Source organism: Aphelocoma coerulescens, unplaced genomic scaffold (assembly GCF_041296385.1).
Source record: "Aphelocoma coerulescens isolate FSJ_1873_10779 unplaced genomic scaffold, UR_Acoe_1.0 HiC_scaffold_83, whole genome shotgun sequence".
NCBI classification, from domain to species: Eukaryota; Metazoa; Chordata; class Aves; order Passeriformes; family Corvidae; genus Aphelocoma; species Aphelocoma coerulescens.
The window spans coordinates 961,489-966,951 of NW_027184067.1; positions in this window are offsets into that span (position 1 = coordinate 961,489).

A 5,463-nucleotide genomic window follows, 5' to 3' on the forward strand; every position below is an offset into this window, starting at 1 on the left:
TTGGACAAATGTGGAGGAAAATATCCTCTTATAGAAGGCAGGTTACACCCAGCCCTCCCCCACCAGGTTTTTGGAAAAAAGAACTTTCCTGGGAAGAAAGTGAAAGAGATAAAACCTATTTTTTTAACAAACACACAGGAAAAGGATAACAATGCTAAATATTAAAAGCTCTCGCTGTGCAGAGAAAGCTGGGATAATTTGAGAGTCCTTCTGTGTTTCGGTGGGGTCTCCTGAAACATCCATAGACAGCGAGGCCCGTGCAAAGAAACAGGGAGCGATTCTTGAGAGAAGTTTCAGAGCTCTTTCTTCTCCAGCCACATGGGCGGGGCACTGCCAAAGAACTGAGCAATCACAGCACAACCAGGGCCCTCCTGGCACAGGGCAACACAAAATAAGCAGTGCTGAACAGGATTAGGGCACATGTGAGCAGGGAGCAGGGAGACCCCGTGCCCAGGCCATGCCTCTACCCCAGGGTCCCCTCTCCCATGACCTCATGGCAGGGGGGAGGAACCCCAACACTTCCGTAGGTGCAGTCTCTCTCCTCCTCCTTGCAGCTGGCTCATGGGCCCACATTCAGGGCCCCCACCTCGGGAGAAAATTCTCCCAATGTGCTCTGATGTTGAAAGAGTCAAGAAGAGAAGAAGGGAAAAAAAACCCCCGAAGTCCCAGGAAAACAAAGTTCAACTCTCCATCTCCCCCCAGAGAAAAGGAGCTGAAAACTGGCTAAAAAGAAACAAAGTTGCTTCCCTCTGCTCTTGCTGCAAGCAGGATGCAGAGGAGTGTGTATGTGTGTCCTTGAACAAACGCTCTGAGAAGTTTGTCCGGTTTTTTTTCCTCTCCCCCCTCTCAGGCTCAGTTGAAAGGCACAGAAATGCACAAAGTTCACTTCTGGGCATAGAGCAGCAATAGGGGATACACATGATAAAGTCACCCCAAGACACAGGGAGAGAGAATTCAGTGGAAAGACTCCGAGAATTCTGCTCCCAGAGATCATTCATTCCTGCTCACACTGACCCTTGTAGAAAGGGGACATCGTTCCAGGCAGCCTGTACTGAGCATGTGGCTCCTGAGTGGGGTTTGTTGTTTAGGAAACCTGCTCCGGCTTTTCCATTCTTTCCTTGCAAACAGGAAAACTTCTCCTGGGGCTGTGTGCAGGCAGAGCCCTGAGGAGAGCAGGTGGCACATGGTGCGCTGGGCTGGGACAGCCAGCTGCAGAGCTCAAGGGAAGAAGCCCAAAGTGTCACAATGGCTCCTTGCCTTCCCATGCAACACCTGGGTCACAATGGTCTCCTTGATTCCATGAGGCCCCACTGTGTCACAATGGCTCCTTGGTTCCATCAGGTTCCGCAGTGTCACCATGGTCTCCTTTGATCCGCACTGTCATCATGGACAATTGGTTCCATGAGGCCCCGCAGTGTCACAATGGTCCCTTGGTTGCATAGCTTTTACGTTGTAACAATGGACTCCTTGCTTCTATGAGCTAGCCTGCTTTTTGCAGAGGTGTCTTTGGTTCCAACAAGGCCCCACTGTGTCTCAGTGCACCCTGGCTTCCATGTGGATCTGGAGTATCACAAAGGCTCCTTGGTTCCACCAGGTCCTGCTGTGTCACAATGGGTCCTGTGGTCCCTGAGGCCCTCCAAAGTCATCATGGATGCTTGCTTCCATGAGGTTCCATTATGTGCCAGTGGTCATCTTGGTTCCAGGAGTTTCCTTAGTGTCACAATGCTCTCCATGTTTCCATGATTCCCCACAATGTCACAATGCTCTCCAGGCTTCCATTAGGCCCTGCTTTGCCACAATGGTCCCCTTGTTTCCATGCGGCCTTGCTGTGTCACAATGGACGTACGGTTCCATGATGTTGCGTGGTGTCACCGTGCTCTTCTTGAATCCGCCGTGTAACCATGGACCATTGGTTCCATGCAGCCGTGTCACAATGGGCTCCTTGATTCCATGATTCCCCACGGTGTCACAATGGAGCCTTGTTTCTAGGAGGTTCTGTACTGTCACAATTGCCTCCTTGATGCCATCAGCCCCTGCAGTGTCACAATGGCTCCTTGGTTCCATGAGGAACACAATAGCTTGGCATAAGCATTGAGCAACAGCTGCTGAACACACCTGGCAACATCTGCTTGCATCAAAAGAGGGCTTCAAGCTGACAATGGCACCAGCAGCTTCCATCTGCAACAGACACCCAGGGAAAGGACAGGCTGTGCCGGTTTGGACAAATGTGGAGGAAAATATCCTCTGATAGAAGGCAGGTTACACCCAGCCCTCCCCCACCAGCTTCGGGAAAAAAGAATTTTCCTGGGAAGAAAGTGAAAGAGATAAAAACTACTTTTTTAACAAACACACAGGAAAAGGATAACAATGCTAAATATTAAAACCTCTCGCTGTGCAGAGAAAGCTGGGATAATTTGAGAGTCCTTCTGTGTTTCGGTGGGGTCTCCTGAAACATCCATAGACAGCGAGGCCCGTGCAAAGAAACAGGGAGCGATTCTTGAGAGAAGTTTCAGAGCTCTTTCTTCTCCAGCCACATGGGCGGGGCACTGCCAAAGAACTGAGCAATCACAGCACAACCAGGGCCCTCCTGGCACAGGGCAACACAAAATAAGCAGTGCTGAACAGGATTAGGGCACATGTGAGCAGGGAGCAGGGAGACCCCGTGCCCAGGCCATGCCTCTACCCCAGGGTCCCCTCTCCCATGACCTCATGGCAGGGGGGAGGAACCCCAACACTTCCGTAGGTGTAGTCTCTCTCCTCCTCCTTGCAGCTGGCTCATGGGCCCACATTCAGGGCCCCCACCTCGGGAGAAAATTCTCCCAATGTGCTCTGATGTTGAAAGAGTCAAGAAGAGAAGAAGGGAAAAAAAACCCCCGAAGTCCCAGGAAAACAAAGTTCAACTCTCCATCTCCCTCCAGAGAAAAGGAGCTGAAAACTGGCTAAAAAGAAACAAAGTTGCTTCCTCTGCTCTTGCTGCAAGCAGGATGCAGAGGAGTGTGTATGTGTGTCCTTGAACAAACGCTCTGAGAAGTTTGTCTGGCTTTTTTTTCCTCTCCCCCCTCTCAGGCTCAGTTGAAAGGCACAGAAATGCACAAAGTTCACTTCTGGGCATAGAGCAGCAATAGGGGGATACACATGATAAAGTCACCCCAAGACACAGGGACAGAGAATTCAGTGGAAAGACTCCGAGAATTCTGCTCCCAGAGATCATTCATTCCTGCTCACACTGACCCTTGTAGAAAGGGGACATCGTTCCCGGCAGCCTGTACTGAGCATGTGGCTCCTGAGTGGGGTTTGTTGTTTAGGAAACCTGCTCCGGCTTTTCCATTCTTTCCTTGCAAACAGGAAAACTTCTCCTGGGGCTGTGTGCAGGCAGAGCCCTGAGGAGAGCAGGTGGCACATGGTGCGCTGGGCTGGGACAGCCAGCTGCAGAGCTCAAGGGAAGAAGCCCAAAGTGTCACAATGGCTCCTTGCCTTCCCATGCAACACCTGGGTCACAATGGTCTCCTTGATTCCATGAGGCCCCACTGTGTCACAATGGCTCCTTGGTTCCATCAGGTTCCGCAGTGTCACCATGGTCTCTTTTGATCCGCACTGTCATCATGGACAATTGGTTCCATGAGGCCCCGCAGTGTCACAATGGTCCCTTGCTTCCATAGGTTTGATGTTGTAACAAAGGACTCCTTGCTTCTATGAGCTAGCCTGCTTTTTGCAGAGGTGTCTTTGGTTCCAACAAGGCCCCGCTGTGTCTCAGTGCACCCTGGCTTCCATGTGGATCTGGAGTATCACAAAGGCTCCTTGGTTCCACCAGGTCCTGCTGTGTCACAATGGGTCCTGTGGTCCCTGAGGCCCTCCAAAACCATCGTGGAGGCTTGCTTCCATGAGGTTCCATTATGTGCCAGTGGTCATCTTGGTTCCAGGAGTTTCCTTAGTGTCACAATGCTCTCCATGCTTCCATTAGGCCCTGCTTTGCAACAATGGTCCCCTTGTTTCCATGAGGCCCCGCTGTGTCACAATGGACCTATGGTTCCGTGATGTTGCGTGGTGTCACCGTGCTCTTCTTGAATCCGCCGTGTAACCATGGACCATTGGTTCCATGCAGCCGTGTCACAATGGGCTCCTTGATTCCATGATTCCCCACGGTGTCACAATGGAGCCTTGTTTCTAGGAGGTTCTGTACTGTCACAATTGCCTCCTTGATGCCATCAGCCCCTGCAGTGTCACAATGGCTCCTTGGTTCCATGAGGAACACAATAGCTTGGCATAAGCATTGAGCAACAGCTGCTGAACACACCTGGCAACATCTGCTTGCATCAAAAGAGGGCTTCAAGCTGACAATGGCACCAGCAGCTTCCATCTGCAACAGAGACCCAGGAAAGGACAGGCTGTGCTGGTTTGGACAAATGTGGAGGAAAATATCCTCTTATAGAAGGCAGGTTACACCCAGCCCTCCCCCACCAGGTTTTTGGAAAAAAGAACTTTCCTGGGAAGAAAGTGAAAGAGATAAAACCTATTTTTTTAACAAACACACAGGAAAAGGATAACAATGCTAAATATTAAAAGCTCTCTCTGTGCAGAGAAAGCTGGGATAATTTGAGAGTCCTTCTGTGTTTCGGTGGGGTCTCCTGAAACATCCATAGACAGCGAGGCCCGTGCAAAGAAACAGGGAGCGATTCTTGAGAGAAGTTTCAGAGCTCTTTCTTCTCCAGCCACATGGGCGGGGCACTGCCAAAGAACTGAGCAATCACAGCACAACCAGGGCCCTCCTGGCACAGGGCAACACAAAATAAGCAGTGCTGAACAGGATTAGGGCACATGTGAGCAGGGAGCAGGGAGACCCCGTGCCCAGGCCATGCCTCTACCCCAGGGTCCCCTCTCCCATGACCTCATGGCAGGGGGGAGGAACCCCAACACTTCCGTAGGTGCAGTCTCTCTCCTCCTCCTTGCAGCTGGCTCATGGGCCCACATTCAGGGCCCCCACCTCGGGAGAAAATTCTCCCAATGTGCTCTGATGTTGAAAGAGTCAAGAAGAGAAGAAGGGAAAAAAAACCCCCGAAGTCCCAGGAAAACAAAGTTCAACTCTCCATCTCCCCCCAGAGAAAAGGAGCTGAAAACTGGCTAAAAAGAAACAAAGTTGCTTCCCTCTGCTCTTGCTGCAAGCAGGATGCAGAGGAGTGTGTATGTGTGTCCTTGAACAAACGCTCTGAGAAGTTTGTCCGGTTTTTTTTCCTCTCCCCCCTCTCAGGCTCAGTTGAAAGGCACAGAAATGCACAAAGTTCACTTCTGGGCATAGAGCAGCAATAGGGGATACACATGATAAAGTCACCCCAAGACACAGGGAGAGAGAATTCAGTGGAAAGACTCCGAGAATTCTGCTCCCAGAGATCATTCATTCCTGCTCACACTGACCCTTGTAGAAAGGGGACATCGTTCCAGGCAGCCTGTACTGAGCATGTGGCTCCT